Raw genomic sequence first — 19624 nt, 5'->3', positions numbered from 1 at the left:
TGTTTTTAGTTTGGTTCCAAAATATTTTTGTAGGGATATTTCCTTTGAAAAATATAAACCTCTAACATTTGTATAATTTATTTATTTATTTTCTTTCTTCAAAATCTTATTTCACTAACTTGAGGTCCAATTTCCATAACTGTTTTCTGGCCAATTTAGTATCCATGCTTGGCTTCCTTAGAATGGTAGGATTTGTTCGGTAAGGAGAAGAGACCATTTTAAGAAGCACCACATTTACTCATCTTCCACAAGACAAAAGAGTTGAGCATCTGATTGTTCAACAAAACCCTCCTGGATGCTTTCTCAGCATCCAGGAGGGCAGGCAGGCAAAGCAGGCTGCAGGCACTCTTGCATTTGTCAACATCAAGCCAGAGAAAACCTACTCCACACAGATATGAAAAGGATCACAATTCAGCTCATCTTTTTCTGTTGCCGCAACATTTTTCTTCAATTATCATATCATGTCATTTCTCAATTCCTTCCTTTAGTCCATCTCCTATGATTGCACAGGTGAGCTGCAAATACTAGGGAATTGATGAGCTCAATTCACCCATAGAATTTCTCCATTTCCAACAGAGACAGTGAATTCCTCAGGTCTTGTTTGTTAGCAGCTCCAAGTATGGGGACTCTCTGATTTTCTGATACCCTGGCTATGTTATGAAGTTCAGTTGTAGCTTCTCCCATTCTTTCAACATCAACAGGGTCTACAACAAACACAATGCCGTCCGTGCATCTGGCATATGACTTCCACAGTAGCCCGAATTTCTCCTGGCCACCTACATCCCAGAAGTGAAAAGTGACTGTTTTAGAATTTCCCAAGGTTGCCTTAATTTTTTCAGTGTTAAATCCTTTGGTAGGCACAGTATTTACAAATTCATTGAACCGCAGCCTATATAATAAAGTGTCTTGGGCCACCTGGGTGGGTCAGTGGGTTGGGCCTCTGCCTTCCACTGGGCTCACGATCTCAGGGTCCTGGGATCAAGTCCCACATCGGGCTCTCTGCTTGGCGAGGAGCCTGCTTCCCCTCTCTCTGCCTGCTTGTGATCTCTCTCTGTCAAATAAATAAACAAAATCTTTTAAAGATAATAATAATACAGGTGTCTTTCCAGCACAGTCCAAACCTGGAATAACACTGAGAAAGGACTGAAATGAAGGCAGGCTGGACAGAAGTCTAGTCTGACAGTCCATTCCCCGTTTCCACATGCAAGTAAGTTATCCAAATTGAAATGCTTTCTTACTGCTTTAGTACTGCTCTGCCTAGTAGATCTAGCTTCAAGACTCTGGAATTGGAGTCTGGGACCAAATGAGAAAGCATTTGGTAAGTGATTTTTACACAGGGTTTGAGGGGAGAAGCACCCCACGTCCCCTCAGCTTAGCTCTCCACGCAGCTCAACATTTGTATAAATTAGAGACATATTTAGTTGTTAAACCTTTGCTATTAGCCAAAACTTGGGTAAAAATAAACACAGTTCAGGAAAAAACAAAAAAAAAACAAAAACAAAAAACAAAACAAAAAACCCTGTTCTTATACTTTTATCTTGTTGACTTTTGGGCTGCTTCTTTTTTTTTTTTTTTTTACTTTTGGGCTTCAAATCTAAAAGAACTGATTCTATACAATTAAGAATTGGGACAGACCTTACAATATAGTACCGTTTTATACTTAATGAGTCTAACTCTTAGCAACATGCTATCCTTGATAGGCGTTCTCTCATTTCATCTTCCCACCTGTCCTACTTAGCTGCCACTTTTTCTTTTTCAATTACACAGTACAGTATTAGCAATTATAGTCACCCTATTTTATGTTAGATGCTGAGACCTTATTCATCATCTAAATTGAAAGTTTGTATCCTCTTACCAACCTCTCCGTATTTCCCCTGTACACCAGTCCCCCTACCACTCCCACCGCCCTCGCCCAGCTCCTGGTAACCACTTTTCCTTGCTCTGTTTCCAAGAGTTTTGACTTTTTGTTTGTTTGATTCCACCTATAAGTGTTAATCATGAAATATTGTCTTTGCCTGGCTTATTTCTTTTAAGCTTATTTCACTTAAGCTGCTACTTTTCTAATTATGATTTAACAAATCAAGAAACTGAAGCTGAAATAATTCAGTAACTTGCCTAAGGTCACATACTTCATAGATGAAACAGAAGTGAATCGCATGGGGTCTACTTGACTCCAAAGTTCAAGTGCTGACCTATATTCGATGTATGTATTTGTTTTCCATTTAACTTATGAATGTGAACTTCCTATACAGGATTCATTGGAACTATTTGATTCTGATGGTTTAGGCATTATTATGGCTTGTTAATATAGTTACGATTCTATTCAGGTATTATAGTTTCCTTAAGGTGTGTCCTGTAGTCGCCAGCATTCAGACACCTCCATAAAAATGGATGGAAAATGATTGCTTGGCCGGTTCCAGAATGTCTTTTGGCCTCCATTCTGAGGAGTCTTTGTAGAATAAAATATACACCTGATAAACGATAAAAACAGCGTATCATTATGTCATTGGGCACATAATTTTACTTTTGTTCTGACGTTTAAATCCTTTGTATCCATCTCCAATGTATGATGCCCATATGCCCATAAGAGGGCGATGTTTTACTACAAACTTCCAGTGAAACGTCCTCCAACCTGCTTTGGACAAAGTATACAATTTAGAAACAAAATTTCTTAAGGTTAAATTGGAGTTCCATTTGCTTGAGCACCATTTGCTTAAACCCTTTGGGGGGAAAATATTTCTTCTAAATATTATATGGAGAAAAGAAAAATTTTCTTTCTCAACCATTTCATTTTTATATAAGTTCTTATTTCAGCTGGAACTCAAATATTTTATTGAAGTAGATTGTAGTGGAATATTCTAAAACCAGTCAACACTTCAATTATAAGTATTTGTACAATCCAGAGAAAAGAACATAGGTTTTGGCGTTAGAAAAACCTGAATTTGAATACTGTCTCTATTCCTTCCTGGCTCTATGACTTTGCATAAGTTACTTGGTTTCTAGAGGATTCAGTTTTCCCCACACGTAAGACGTGAACAGTTGTGAGGATTAAATGTGCCTGCTTCAGAACCTAATACAGATGCTCAGTAAATGGCAATGTTCTACAGTTCTGAAAAATCAGCCGATCAGAGCAGAGTTACATGAAATTTTCTTTTAAGATGAGCCTTGGTCATTTCTATCTCCTGTTGCATTAAGAACAACACTTGGCACGTACTACACATTCAATCCATTTTGTTGAATAACATATTTTAAAATATTAAATAATTACACTGGGGAAAGCAGGAAGCTGGAGATAAACTAGTAGTATGGTCTACCAGATGTATTTCAACTTTCTTTCCTTTTTTCCTTTCCCCTCACTGTCTCCAATAAAAGAAGTTAATCCCCTCCTTTCTTTGAATAAGGAAAGGGAGTTTGACCAAGTAAGAACTAGGTTTTGGAAATGAAGAGGAAAAAGAATAAAAGAATAAAAGAAAGTGTTTTGTTTGTTGTCCTCTGTTTTTTCTTTGGTAGGGGAGAATCTGCTGCCCAAGGAAGGCAATGGCTTGGGGCCACAAGAAGTGCAGTGTCCAGAGCCTGGGCCCCAGGAGGCAAGAGCTACAGGTGTCAAAGACAGATGCCAAGGGGACCCGGTTCTGTGGCAGCCAGTGGTGAGCTCTGAGAGGTGCAGGACAGCAGCCACACATCAGCTCTCCGTGCTCTCTCCCCTTTGCTCATCCCTCCTTTTTCTGGGAAATCCTTAACAAACTGAGCCCAGAATAGACAAAGGGGAGTGGCTGCGGGTCCTGTCACTTTGCCTGCTGTTGGCCTTTGGTCTGGGTACTCACACCCCCAGGCCCAGCTGCATCTACTCCCAACAGGTACACTGTGTCAGCTCCAATGACCCGTGAAGGTCATCATGATTAAACAACCAGAAGATGTAAATGATGACACTTCTCCCAGGAGGAAATCACCTCTAAATGACAAATATGGCTGCCATTGAGGGCGTAAAAAAAGAAATTTTGTACAATGATGCTCATCACACTCAAAACAGCAAAATTTGCAGACTTATTTTCCAACAAGAGGAAAACTGTTGAATAACTAATGGTATAATATTTATGTATTATAAATATTTAACCAAATAGTTGGGTGGAAAAATTTTAATGACATGGGGCAATGTTCATGAAGTTAAATTTTTTTTAAGGCAGAGTACAGAACAAGGTAAACAGGACAACCTCAAATTGTTAAAAAGCAAAATGAAGGGGCACCTGGATAACTCAGTGGGTTAAAGCCTCTGCCTTCAGCTCAGGTCATAATCCCAGGGTTTGGGGATTGAGCACACCCCCCCACCCCCCCACCCCCCACCCCTCCCCCTCTGCTCTGCAGGGAGCCTGCTTTCTCCTCTCTTTCTGCCTGTCTCTCTGCCTACTTGTGAAATCTGTCTGTCAAAAAAATTTAAAAAAGAAGAAGCAGAAAAACAGGTACTTCAAAATGCTAAGAGAATTTCTCTTTGGTTGGATGTTATTTTTCTTTTTTTCTATCATATGTTGCACAGTTTTCAAATTTCCTGTATGGAACACTCTAATCAAAAAAATACAGCTATACAAAAAGCTGGTAGAAGCTGTTGATGCTAATGGTTTGTATCCACTCTCGTATAGCAGATGAGGCTTGGGTCTGTGGTCAAACATTAAAGGTCTTCGTCAATTCTCTTGACAACCATGACCCTCATTTTTTGCATCCTTAAAATGGGCATAATTTTATGGAGTGGAGGTAGTCTGGAGGGACTTCATTCAGTTGTGATCATTCAGTGAGATGATATATGCAAACACCTTTGCTCAGCTCACTGTTTGGTACAGAGGAAACAGTCAATCAGCTAAAATAATTATTATTAAAGAACAGAACAGAGGAGTTGTTACCAAATACATTTGCCCAACCCCACCCCACCCCCACCCACCCACCCCCGCCTGCTCACGTGGCACATTCTCTCTTGCAAGAGAGAGCACAGGTACCCAGACCTGGGCAGAAGTGTGCATCTCTCAGCTGGGCTACCCAACTCAGCCCTCCACCACTGAGACCCAGAGGGCAAGAGGAAACAAAACGAATATGAGCCACATCAGGGATTTAGGTTAAGTGCTTCTTTTGAAATTTTATAATAGCGTTCTGGGTAGACAGACACTCCAGAGGTAAAATAATATCAGTGCAATCCCTTCCATGCAGAACCCAAAGTGAGAAGCTCCTGGGAGTATCTAGGCCAAGGCCACCTTGCAAATTCTGACCATGGCTGGATTTGCCCAATGTACTTCACCCCTCCCGTGGCCCCACCTCATGCCTCGGTTCCCACCCACATGGCCTGAAGCCCCAAAAACTATTTATTATCAGGCCCCATCAAGGGAAACCCCTCAAAAATTTTCTGAAAAACAGAATTTGGAGAGGGTCCAAAGATTATCACATGAACCACCCTGAGATGTTTTGAAAATCCAGAATCGAAGTAAAAGATCATTAATTTTTGTAGTAATAAGTATAAGCCCGGCCCCACACTGTGTTGTAATACTTACACGGCCATTGAAGGTAGGTGATTCAATTATTTCCATTTTGCAGACGCATGAAAACTCGATGAGGTAGTTCTGTTTTGTTCCTTCTTCTGTCTCAGTACCTACAACACTGGCCACCCTCTGATTACTCAGTGAGCATTTGTGGAATCAATGAACGGAGCTAAGCAATTTTCGTAAACCACACAGCAGGTAAGTCACACCCAGAGTGTGAAGCTGGAGTCACACCCAGGCTGACCTAACTCCGCAGACTGAGTTCTTACCCACTGCTTCTGTTTACCTTTCTCCCACGGACAGCCTCCATCTGGGAAAGAAGACAAGGGCCTTGCTGGTGGAGGTATTTCTCTGCACGACGCTTACAGTTGGTGCGTCCGTAGATATGACTGGACATAGTGATTTCTCCAGGGTCAGTGTTTAGACATTACTAACAGGATCCAGGTGTCCTCTGCTTTGGGAATATATTTACATATCAGCTGGAAAAGCCGAAGCCTTCTATATAATTCTCCAGGCTTTCTGTAATAATGCAGAATGATAAATTATGGGCTACTTACCAAAAAATGTCTAGATGCAGGCAAACATATTTCTATTATCATTTAGCAATTGCTTGAGGGCTTTGAAAGCCTCTGGAATATAGGCAGTTGAAGAAGTGTCCCCTAAGAAATTATCAAGATGAGGGCTTGGAAGTTAAATGCACTTCCTCTACCTTTTAGGCTCTATCTATTCAAAGGTGAACAGATTGAGTTGCATTTCTCTGTGTGATTAACATCAAGCACCCTGTGTTGGTTGAAAAGGTTCATTATCTGGAGAAGAACTTAAAAGGCAGGATGGACAACTTCAATTTAGATAATTGTTGGCTGTGATGGAGTGCTCTTCAAATGGGTCTGCGTGGGGCGGGGGTGAGGAGTGACATCCATGAAGCACTGGAAAGGCTTTCAGAACCCACAGGCAGCAAATACCTTAGTAGAGGAAGCATGATATATGGGATCAGAAACCCTGGTTTCAGCTCCAGCTCCATCACTTACTAGCTTGGTGGCCTTAAGCAGAATCAATCAGTCTTTGAGGTCAGTTTTCCCATCTGTAAATGCAGGAATGACCAGGCCTGATTTTCAGGTTGTGGGAAGGATCCAGCGACACCGCTGAGAATGCCCAGTAAATGTTCCCATCAGGCTTACGAAGCAAGATTTAGGAGGATTCAAAGATGAGCAAGATGGTTTTCTACAACCTGAAGTTAATACAGTCTTAAGGGCCTCTTTAAGAAAAGAATACAAGATTAGAAGTAAAAATTAAATACATTGTCTTGGAAGGAGCTTTGTTGGACTTGCAGGAAATGCACCTGTGCCTTCATGAGAAGTGAAGTAGTAGTGCTCAGGAGACTGGATTAAGGAGGTGCAGGACCTGAGTTCAAATCCTGACTCAGCTGTGTGTCCTCGCGCAAGTTATGAAACCTCGGTGGGTCTCAATTGTTCATCTGTAAAAAATTTTTCACCTGTACTGAGGATTAAATAATTTCATATAGGCAGTGGTGGGGCGCCTGGGTGGCTCCATCATTAAGCATCTGCCTTCAGCTCAGTTTATGATCCAAGGGTCCTGGGATGGAGTCCACATTGGTCTCTCTGCTCATTGGGGAGTCTGGTTCTCCCTCTCCCACTCCCCCGGCTTATATTCTCTCTCTCTCTCTCTGTCAGAAAAATAAGTCAAAGTCTTTAAAACAAATAGGCAGTGGTGTCAGCCCATAGTAAGAAATCTACGTATTTGGGGCACGTGGGTGACTAGTCAGTTAAGCGTCTGCCTGAGGCTCGGGTCATGATCCAAAGTCCTGAGATCACGTCCTGCATCGGGCTCCCTGCTCCGCGGGGAGTCTGCTTCTCCCTTTCCTTCTGCCCTTCTCCCTGCTCATCCTCTATCTCTCTCTCACTCTCTCTCAAATAAATAAATAAAATCTTCCTAAAAAAAAAAAAAAAAGAAAAAGAAAAAGAAAAAAAGAAAGAAAGAAATCTACATATTTGCCACCACCATTTTAAAAAATTTTTCTTTCAAGGATCTTTTCCCTGGGAGAATGGAACATAACAAGTACAAACATTACTTAAGACAGAGTGTGGTAAATGCCCTAAGGAAGTACAAACCATCAGTTCTGGGAGTCAGAGGAGAAGACATTTCTTCTCGGGGGAGTCAGAAAAGGCTTCTTAAAGGACAAATAGGAAAGGTTGCAAAAGGCAGCACATTCTGGGTAGTGGAAAGGCCCACACACAGATTTGGAGGGGAGGAGACCGAGTTGGATAGGGGAGACCGGGGAGACGGGGGAGAGAGATCTGGAAAGGCAGAATTTGGCCATAGTGTGAGGGGCTTTGGGTGCCCAGATGAGGGGATGCAGGCAGTGGAGAGCAGGTGAAAGACTGTGGGCTTGAGGAAGATAAACCCAGGAGCATTAAACCAAGAGGGATGAAGTGGGTTTGGTGCCATGTCATCATCCTGGCTAGTGGTCACCAAAGTGACTGGGGTCCTCCTACATTAGCAACTCAGACAATTTGGAATATGCCTCCAACAACAGTCATTTCTCTGATATGTGAAGAGAGAACTAACTCCTAACTGATAGTTCTCCCATTCATATTAGTGGCTGAGTGGAGTTTCCCAATCTGTTACATCAGTATGAAAATGGGAGGGTGGAATTATGGCTCACCCCAGGCCAGAGCCTTGCACTCATAGGCTCTGACACACAGAAGGGCTTCTCTGGCATGCACATATCCTTTCTCCCAGTGGAATTTTGCCACGCCCTCTCATAGAAGATAAACATTTGGCAAGATAGATTTTGCTGCTACCTCTTGGGGGTATATTTCCTTGAGAAATGAAGTGCTTTCATACAGCTGGCTGGCATTTAGTTTTCTCCCCCAGGCCAGTGGGGCTATTGTGCAGGGCACTCTATACAACCAGAATGACCGTTGTGTGGTAGCCTGGCCACCGGATCAGGGCCTCACCGCAGAGGACATTCTGCGGGTTGGTTGCCAGATGTTTCCTCTCCTTTGGGAAAGGCAGCTTTTACATGTTCCCCTGAGGATTCTGCCTCCCTGGCCTCAGTTCTCCCACTAGTGGGCACCTCTGCCAAGCCAATCAGCAGCCTTCCCTGAATTGCTTAGAGCTGAAACTAAGGAGAGCATACGCCTCCTCTGAGTGGTGGAAGCAACAGAATTTGAAGAGTGGGAGCACCCATCAACCAGGTTCCCAGCCCCTGGAAGAAGACATTCTATCCAGCAGAGAAGGGCGCCACCCCAGGAGAAAGGTCAAGTCTTGGTTGAAATTGAGTCCTTTTCCAATTTTCCCTGAGGACTAATTCCACCCTCATTCTACTCTAGATTGTGTGTGATGCCCACTCTTTTTCCTAAACTATTCTGGGTTGGACTTCTTTCACTTTTGATCTAAGGGTCCTGATTCATATACCTGTCCCTTACGCCGTGCTCATCAGTAAGAACTTATTCAACCTTTTCACCTTCTTTTCAGTGTCCTAAGGATTGAACAGATGACCTCATCACTGCTGACAAAGAGAACAATGTGTTAACCCTTAATGATCACGGGAAGCACTCACACACTACTTTTCAAATTTCAAAATAATTTTTCAATCAGTATTTCACCCAATCCACAAATCATCAGGAAGTGAGGGCAGTTATGCTCTTCCTTACTTTACAGAGGAGAAAAGTCAGGACTGGATTAATTCATTAACTTCTGACACAAGAATTTTTGCCTAAATCCCATGCCCCGCACCCAGTTATTTCCTGTCAGACTCTAAATTTCAACCCATATCATTGTCTCCAAATCCAGTATATACTTTCCCCAGTACCTTCTTACATGAGGAAGTGACCCAAAGCTTTGACTTTGGGTTATGGTGAAAGCCAATGAGGAAGATGGTGTGGTCAAGGAGACTTTCATAGGATCTTCAGAGCCCTCTGGTTAGGCCACTTTCTACTCTGCCTACAAGAAAAGGGGTAGTGCTGTCACTTATGTTTGGTGGGATCAAAGCAAATAACACTTGGGCCAAGACAAGGATGAAGCAAGTGAGGAGGCGAGGCAAGTAGGAAACACTTATGTTCAGGGTCATGCAAGGGCTTGCCCCGGCCCTATGATACCATTAAGTTCAGAGCTGCAAAATTTGGACTTCAAGTGTCTATGAATAAAGAACCCCTGAAATAAAGGCACCACTTCTCCATGAAAGTAAATGTTTGGTGGTTTGAATGAAGAATCAGATTACTGGAAGTCAGCACTAGTAGTCAACTCTGTCATGCCCAGCATTTAGACCTCATTGTTCTAATACCTTGGCTCAGTAATTGATTCGCTTAGCTAATCACGCTCTCAAGAAATGTATTTTTTGCACTCATCCTGACACATAAATGTCCTAGTGAAGGAAAATTTCAATCACATTCTGTGGGGAACCTAGCAAAACCCAAACAAATACTAAAAATCAATATATGTATATATATTTTTTTAAAGATTTTATGTATTTGACAGACAGAGATCACAAGTAGGCAAAGAGGCAGGCAGAGAGAGAGAGAGAGAGGAGGAAGCGGGCTCCCCACCGAGCAGAGAGCCCGATGCGGGGCTCTATCCCAGGACCTGGAGATTATGACCTGAGCCGAAGGCAGAGGCTTAACCCACTGAGCCACCCAGGTGCCCCTAAAAATCAATATTTTTAACCCTAGAGCAGATCCTAGAGATAATCTATTTCAGGGTGCATTTCGGTTACTTTTGACCAGAGTCCCAGTTACTATACCTATGCTTTTAGGCTGTTGTTATTGATCAAAACTTACTTATTCTGTTTCCCTTTCTCTCAGTGTCAGGAAATTGAAAATGATAGGGCATAAGTGGCTTTCTCAAGGTCATGTAGCCATGCAGTAGAAAATCCTGGATTAGAATCCAGGTCTCCTGAGACATTCTACTATGCATCAAGTCCTAGAGGGTTATTGTCGAATGTACCAAAAATCTTTAATACTAATCATTTCATATATGTATAGTACTTAGAACTTTTCTAAGTGCTTTTGCACTTGGTATTTCATTTCCAACTCACAAAAGTTTTGTGAGTAAATTATACCTATGATAAAGATAAGAACATTGAGGCACATATTAAATGTTATGTGACTTATTTAAGGGAACATACTAAGAAAATAACATAGCTGCTGTTTCCCTCCATCATTGTTCATGTTTTTCCCTACCAAATAACATAGCAAGCCAAACATATCTACAATTACTTGTTTGTTTAATAACCATTCTCTCCTCTCCTGTATTAGTTATCTATTGCCGTAGAACAAATTACCATGAAACTTAGCAGCTTCAAATAACAAATTCTTATTACCTCATTGTCCCCGTGGGTCAGAATCCAGTTGTCACTCAACTGGATACATGTGACTTAAGGTCTCTCCAGAGATTGTCATCAGGTGTCGTCTGGGGCCACAGACTCATCTGAAGGCTCAACTGAGCAATGATTCACTTCCATACTATTGGCAAGACTGGGTTCCTCATGGGCTGTTGGATGAGGGCCTCTATTTCCTGCTGGCTGTTGGCCAGAGACCTCAGTTACCACATGGCTTCTCCACAGGGCAGGGCTCAACATGGCCGTTGGCTTCTCTCAGAATGAGCGCATGAGAGGGCAAAACAGAGATGCCCAAGACAGAAGCCACAGCACTTTGTGTAACCTAATCTTGGAAGTGACATCCCATTACTTTTGCCATGTTCTATTCATTAGAAACGAGTCAAAAGGTCCAGCCCACACTCGAAGGGAAAAGATTACAAAAGGGCGTGACTGTCAGGAGTCTGAAATCACTGGAGCCTTTTTAGAGGCTGCCTTTCGCATATCACATCCTCCAAATTAAGAATACACCCTCAAGAAGCCTAAGGTGAAATAAGTCTAGAGTTAAGTTTATTATCCTCCAGTTTCAGGAAGAAACATATTTTTATTATAAAGCAGAAAGGATTGTTCATCCAAAAATTATAGCTGGCAGCTTGTTTGATATTTTGAAGCCATTGTGCAAAGTGGACACGTATCCCAAAGGGATAAATCTGTGATTCTGTCATCCATCTCTCCCTCTCCTCAGAGCATGCTAATTTCATAGCCTGATTTTTTTTTCCATCTGAACCGAAAGTCTTGCCTTCCAGACAGCAACGAGTGAATGACACTGCCTGCACGTCAGAAATTGCAACTGACATTTCAATTTTGCTTAATTTTTTTTCTTTCTTTGATAGTATTATGGAGAAAATTTACATTTGAATAAAAAGCAAATAGTGCATGTCAGAGTAAGCATCAGGGAATGTCAAATTGTTTTTTTCCAATTACAACTCTATTTCAAATAGGGTAATGCAATTAAAGGATAATTACTAGAAGCACAAAGCCAAGGTTACGATCAGAAATGGTTACCCTTTCACTTTAAGTCCTGTCTTGCTAAATAAAATATTCCTGAGGGGCAAGTTACTGTTTGAAAATAGAATACACTCATCCAGGAACAACCAAACACTTGGCAGTGTTGACCAAAACATGTATTTGTGCATAAATACCAGTGTTTGAAAGAGATGAAAAGACACTAAAGGTGAGCCGCATTTTCCTTGGCTTTATCACTCTGATTAATAATGTGATAAATTAGCTGTAGGATGCAATATTAATTAACAGTATATTAGTTGCATTTTATTGCCAATAACATAACAAGCTCTGAAATAGTAGTCAGAATAAACTGCTGACGTGGGCTTTTCTGCAAACTGAGCTGTAGTTTGATTTCTCATTTGTCCAAGTGAAGCATCAGCAACTGAGTAAAACCAATTACCTCAAAACCCACCAAGCCCTCGGCAGCAACTTAGTGCATCTGAGCTTTGTCCAAATGTTATTACTTCCAAATTAGAGCCTGGTCTGAGATGGGGCACCGAAGAATTTCTACTGCTGAAAATAATTCAATATGGCAGTCTAGTTTTGTGATCCTTTGCAGAGCCAAATAGAAAGCAAAGACTCTTTCCAAGTTGGAGACATCTCCAATCTATAGCTGTCCCCTCCCAGAAGGCAAATATGTCGTAGAAGTCCCAGGCTGTAGTCTTCATTTCTGAGGTGAAGTCCCGGGTTTAGGTGGGGGACACTTTAGGGAATAGGATCCGAGGCATAAGAAGGTTTGGATAATGGGAGTTATGTCACCTCACTACACAGTGAGAAACTCTATAGCACAAAGATCCATCAGGTAAGGAGAGAAGTTACTGAATTAGCACCTGGTGAGAGGAATTAAAACAGGCTGGGAAAGGTGCATTTATAGGTGCTTGAAGGAACCTCTGTCCATTTATTCATTTGTCTCCCCGGTCTCCTCCACCTTCCCCATCCTTCTCTTTCCTGTCACAGACACAGTCATTTCCTACCCCTTTATCTTAACTTCCTTCGGGGCACTTATCATTATCCTAAATTCCATTTTATTTATTTATTTTTAAAGATTTTATTTATTTATTTAACAGACAAAGATCACAAGTAGGCAGAGAGGCAGGCAGAGAGAGAGAGAGAGAGAGAGAGAGAGAGAGAGGAGGAAGCAGGCTCCCTGCTGAGCAGAGAGTCTGATGCGGGACTTGATCCCAGGACCCTGAGATGGGGACCCTGAGATCATGAACTAAGCCAAAGGCAGAGGCTTTAACCCACTGAGCCACCCAGGTGCTCCCTAAATTCCATTTTAGATTGTAGACTCATTCATCACTCATGTATTTGCTTATTGCCTGTATCCCCACTGAACTGTAAGCTCCATGAAGCCAGGGAATGTGTCTGTCTGTACATTGCAGGACACTGACTGTCACAGAGCAGGCATAAAAGTAGGCAAAGCAAAGAATGAAGCCGTTCACTGTACATTACCACATGTGCAATGTCGAATTCAAAGGATTTGAAGATGATGAAGTCATAACTGTCATTCACAGGAGCTTCCTATGTGCCCTCAATGAGCTAAAAAATGAGCTTTGAATATAATGAGTCACAGCTTAACATAAAATACCTTACTTAATCTCACAACTCTGCAAAGCATGTGTTTCAATTACTACCCCCCCCTTTTTCTCTTCCAATTAGATAAAGATATAGCAGCTCAAAGAGCCTGGTTCACTTAATGCCACAGAACTAGAAGGACATAAAACCATGAATTAGTGGGTTTGCCACTCTGACTCTAGGCATTGTATTCAAAGATGAATAAGATACAAACATTCTCTTCAAGAACCTTCCAGTCTCATGGTTTGGATTTGAAACATCATTGTCTTGGAAGGACATCTTTACCCTGCCTGGCCAGAGGAAGAATCTAGCAATGAATCCTAGAAAATGGGACATCTGCTCTTGTGGGAATTTCAGGAATGGTCTCCTTCCTGGCAGGATCTGGTATTCCCTGTTCTTTTGCCTCTGGGTGAGGTCAGATTCTATTAGAGGTTCGTGAGAGCAACGTATATTCTCACATCCCTGGTTCCAGGTCTGTGTATGAACTCAGCATCTGTCAGGGATTCTATTTACTTTTAATAAATCCAACAATGAGTGATAAATAAGTGATGAGTCTTCTGGCTCAGAGAATCCAGCAAGGGTAGGACCCAGCCAGGTGCGTGGGGAGCCAAACTCTTTTTCAGCATTCATAACTGAATTCTAAACAGCTGACACCAAACTCTACAGTCAGTTCAGACTACAGTTTCTATATATTTTCTACGAACTATCCCTCTCTCTAGTCCTCTGGAATAAAAGGAAGTCCCTCAGCCTTTTCATCCCATGAATTAAAAAGAAAAGAAAGAAAGATTTAAAAAGGTCTCCCTCAGTTACAATGCTGTTCATGTCCTTTGACCAGAAAGAGTTAGAGAAAAACTTCAGGATTGATCTGAGGGACGCAGAGCCCAGGTTCCATTAAAGTGTATTAATGCCAAGGTCTGTGCAATTAGTGAAAAGTCAATTCCCATTACTAGTTAACACTATTGAATATCTGCTTTCTTTAATAAAAAGCCATGTCCAGTACAAAGAGAATAAATCAATAGGTTCGCTGCATTTAGATCCATTTTGCCTTCTTCTAAAATGCACAGAGAAACTCTCTGTCAGAGCTCCACTGTCTGTCTGCCAAGCTCGGCCTGTGAGCTGGCAACAGGCCCTGATGTTTTTGCCTGGAATCTTTCATTAGCACTCTCTCGCCTTAGCTCTCATTTCTCTAATCAGAAAATGTCGAGTTTACCCCCATGCCTAAAAATCCTCTATTTGAGCTCAATCTTGATCTGTCTCTGACTTGGACTTGTTTAGAAAACAAGGCGAGAAGCAGCGATGGACCTACTTCGAAGCCCCAGCGCCGGCTAGCAGCAGCCCTCCCTCAGGCTAGGAGAGGGCGAGGTGGACACAGTCTCTCACAAGAGCCCAAAGAATCCCTAGGGCATGAAAGAGTTTGTCCCTTTAGATATACCTTTTCCATCCTTTTACAGCTGGTTAACCTTTTTTTGCTGCCAATTTTGGAGATAGCCTGGAATGTTCCAGATCCTCAACTGTGAAGAGCAAAAAAAGATACACCTGTCCCTTGATGTTTCCAAGCCCTCTTGGTTCCCAGCATTTTCCCAGAGGAAGGACACATTCACTTCCCTGTTTTTGGAGCCTAAGCCAGGCTATTCATCTTTGGTGTGGACCACAAGAAGGGGAAAACTGTTTAGACACTACTCTCATTATAATGCAATGTTCATTTATTACAAATCAAAAGGACATTTTGAACCCAACTGTCTCTCACGTACCTGATTATATGTGAGTTACTCCTAAACGGGAATATTGTATTTCCACTAAAGTGACTTACATTTCCCCAAATCATTTCATTTTATTTACCAAAATGACTAGTTTTGATTGAGAAAAGGAGGATTGATATCATTCTGCTTTAGTCGGATTTACTGCACAGAATTATTTGATGTTCGTTTTTTATGCTTTGGTCCTTATTTTGATCAGGTGGTTCTCATTCACTGATTGAATCCTGCACCCTCTCTCCCCTCCCAGAGTGTGTGTTTGCTAAGGTGGGCAGGCTTGGTGGTAATGATTTGGGTCATGATTTCAGTAGTACAAAATATTTGAATTCCATTTTTTTTCCTTTCAGAATTCAGCAAATTAGAATATATTGTGTTTTGATCTGTACTAGAAGTATAGATTGTCTAATTAGAGAATACTAAACAAATAGCATAGACGGGTTTTTCAGTTGGCTCAAGTCTAATATTTCTGCACCCACGAGGGCAGCTCTATCTAATGAAGCAGGAGCCAGCTGAACCCATATCTGTCTATTCTTGTTTCAGGGATCCATTTGCCACAACTCCATTCCTAGTCCTGAGGTCTGGTCTGGCCCTGCAGATGATCACAAACCTGGCCCTATTCTATGAAACCAAAAGATGACCCCACTACTATTTTGGATGTTTCCTGAAGCCACTGAAATCACCTGTATTCCTGTCCCACTTCACAGAGCAGCAGTGAAACAAAGAGTAGCCATTTAGACCTGCCTAATACAAGGGTGGCAACTGTTCAGTTCGGAAGGAGCATTTATGGCTACACAAACAGCCAGCTGTTCTTCACATTCGAGGTTCAAGATTTTGATAAGGCAGGTTGATTAGTGAGGAGGAGAGACTTAAAAGTCATCAGACAGGCTGGTGGCACCCAACAGCTCTGGTGCCTCTGCCAGAGGGCTACTGACTAAGGGACAGACGACTGGATCAAGGGACCACAGATCATTGCCATCCCAAGTAGCTCGATGCAAGCTGCTCTCTGGGCCAGAGGCAATGACTCAATTCCCATTTTGGGATTGTGTTCACAAAGTGATGGGTTGGAATTGTCAAGAAATTAATCCAAGATGAAGTATGGTAATGAATGCCGGGAAGTGAATAAATGCAGTCCCAAACAATCTGCCTATGTGAGGTTTGCACAAGAAAACTGCCTTTTAAGGGGTTCATAGTTGTCTTTGGTCCCTCAGCAAACCCTGCTGTGACAATCTTGAAATGAATAGCAGGAGGTAGAATTGAATTAAACTATTTCACTTTTCAGAATGTAAAGAGATGTTTTAAAAGTTCGAAATTCACATAGTTGCTTCAAATGCTGCAAACCTTATGCAACACCACGGAATTGAAGCCAGGGGGTGGGGGGAGGGGGGTCTGAGATGTTCCTCACTCTGAGAACCATCTTTTGCAAGAGTCAAGGTGCCAAGTTAGAACTGGCAAGAGAGTTATTCCATAAAATGAGAATGGAATGGAATGCTCTTTCACCTTTGAGTTCAAGTGCATGTTAAGATTTTTATCTAAAATGAATTCTGATTAATATCAACTTGGACTAAGGAAAAAAAGACATTCAAACATGTGTTTATGCTTGTGGACATGGTTAAGGATACACCTAAAATCCGAGTCATAATAGAGAAATGCATACTACTGATACAGTCTTACCAAGAAAATCAACATTCCAAATCCCCCAAGAGACGGGGAAATTTGTTTCAATGATTGCCCAGTTACTCTACAGCCATAAGAACAAGCTACACTAAGTGCCCTCAACCCTCCTCATATCACTTAGTTCTTTTTAGTTATTGACTCAGTTCTTCACTCTGAAACTTTATTTTCCAATCATTTCAAGAAAAAAGAGAAACAAACATACCTTCCATGGATGCTTTAGAAGACTTGTTGCTGATACAGAGAGAGGAAAGAGGGTTGGCTTCCATATTCTTAGGAGAGAATTCATGTCCATGGGAATGGACATCACACCACACACACACACACACACACACACACACAATAAAACAAGCTCATCTTTTGGGATGACGATTGCCAGATGCTTGCAATAAGCTGTCTTCATTAACTTGAACCACTTATGTCTCCCTAATGGAGACCTGCCTAATTCCCTAATGGAATTCCCACATTGTTAAGATCTAGAGCTTGGCTGGGTAAGACCTGTCAATAAGAAGCAGCAGGTTTCTCCATTTCTCCACTCTTAGCTTATAGTTTGCCTCCCTTGGATAGACAGTCTTACATTACCTGTTGCTTCTTTCATGATTTCTTATCAGAAATTATTTTAAAGGATTTGAAACCATCATATCGAATGGCTTCCCATCTCACTCAACGCCCATCATCAAGCCACCAGCCATTAACACACCATCTTCATTCTTTCCCCAGCCTTCTCCAGGCACAGTAGCCTATGTGTTAGTCCTTGAACACTCTAGGCATGTTCCTGATCAGGGCCTTTGCACTTGCTAATCCCTCTGATTAGGTTACTGTTACTACAGTGTACATGTGGCAAAACTGGGTCTTAACTCAAGTGTTGCTTTCTCAATAGTGACTTCTTGAGCTGTCTCACCTAAAATTTTATCCTCCTCCACCTCCCAAACAATTCTTATTCCTTTTCCTAACATAGCGTATGATTCATTTTTTCAATCTTATTTAGTCTGTCTCCCCACTTGAATGTGGAAAACAGTGTTTTATTCACTGCTGTGTTCTTAGTGCCAAGAACAATGCCTGGCCTGTAGTAAGGATTCAATAAATACTTGGAATGAATAAGTAAATATCAATGATTTACCAAGGGAGGTAGCCATCTCTCCTTTAATCATATAAAGGCCTTTTTCTGGGACAGTAGAAGCATCAACATGATACTCTTCATTGTAAATGCTACGATCTCTTACCATGTATCCAGCATTATGTGAAATGCCTTACATGTGTTCTCTTAATCTTCACAAGCAACCCCTGAGCTGAGTGTGATCATTTCTAGTTTACAGCAACTAAATGAGAAGCCAAGGATATCAAGTAATCTGCTCACATTGATGTATTAGTATGAGCCAGAGCTCAAATGCAAGTTGAAGTGTGTCGAACACATAAGTTTCAACCAAGGGAGATTTGGCACCACCCACCCCATCCGCCAATCTCTCCAGGACATTTGGCAATGTCTGGAGACCTCTATCATTGTCACAACTGGAGATCGCTGCTGGCATCTAGTGGGTAGATCCCCAAGATGCTGCTAAACATCCCACACAGCACAGGCCAACTTTCCACCATAAAGAATCATCCTGCCCAAAAGGTCAATTGTGGTAAGGTTGAGAAATCCTGGTCCAACCCTATAGACTGTTCTTAGTCACTTCGCTGTTTTGCTCGATTAGTTGCTAATGGCAGTGAAAATGGCATCAACTCCTTTATAAGGTAGTATGAGGAGAGTGTCTCTCAAGAGTGTCAAATGTTTTCATATCTTTTGACCCTGAAATTCTACTTCTGTAAATCTGGCTCAGGAAGTAATCTGAAACATAGAAAATGTCCTCAAATATATACCATGACATTATTTGTAATACCAAAAAAATAAAAACCACCTAATGTCTTGTAAAAAAAAAAAAAGGTATCATTAAGTAACTCTGGAATATCCACTTGTTGGAACATTAAGCAACCATTAAAATGTATTTATTAGCTGTTTATAAGGAGATAGGAAAATGCTTACATAGAAATGGTAAATTTTAAAAATCAGTTTTCAAAAGTATGTATGCAGAAGGACTATTTAATATCTGACAAAAATTTTATAAAATTACACAAAAGGGGTGAAGCAGAAATACACTGAAGTATTAATAGTGTGGTACGTCTGGTTAATTTATTTCTTTTCTCTTCCAGTACTTCTAAAATGTTCAATAATTACAATGTATTCATTTTATAATGGGGAAGAATTTATTTTTTTTAAAGTGAGGTTTTTGTTTTCTATTGTAAAAAAAAAAGAATGGTAAATAAGACAGCAGTCCCTAAAGTGAACATCAGTCCTGCTGTGGTGGGTTTTTCTTGCATATGGATTTATTAATTGCATTTAATTAGTTTTCATTATGGTTCTTAGGTAGCTGTCATTGTTGTATGAAGAAAGTAATGGTTAGTTATTTTATGATGGCTGGAACTAGCTCCATCTTTGTCAGTGCATAGCTATCCAAAACATTTCACTCACTCGTCTTAAATTTTGTTTTCTAATGTTTTAAAAACAGTTGAGCCCATTAGATCAAAGAATTCCCACCCTTAGTTTCCCCCAGGACTGCTGTCAGGACAGGTACTATTTGGAGCCCTGAGGGACACCAGGAGGATGGGATGTACATGGTGAAGCTCCTTTGTATGGACATCCAAAACCAGGAGCCATGAGTCTGGTG

General features: G+C 41.4%; 1 pseudogene; it reads right to left on the bottom strand.

Moving 5' to 3' along the window:
- Nucleotides 1–411: 411 nt before the first annotated feature.
- Nucleotides 412–1188, bottom strand: LOC132011461 (ADP-ribosylation factor-like protein 4A; annotated as a pseudogene).
- Nucleotides 1189–19624: the final 18436 nt, after the last annotated feature.

Source organism: Mustela nigripes, chromosome 1, assembly GCF_022355385.1.
Source record: "Mustela nigripes isolate SB6536 chromosome 1, MUSNIG.SB6536, whole genome shotgun sequence".
In the NCBI taxonomy this organism is placed as follows: domain Eukaryota; kingdom Metazoa; phylum Chordata; class Mammalia; order Carnivora; family Mustelidae; genus Mustela; species Mustela nigripes.
The sequence above is the reverse complement of the archived record's forward strand: the minus strand, read 5'-3'. Positions and strand labels throughout refer to the sequence as shown.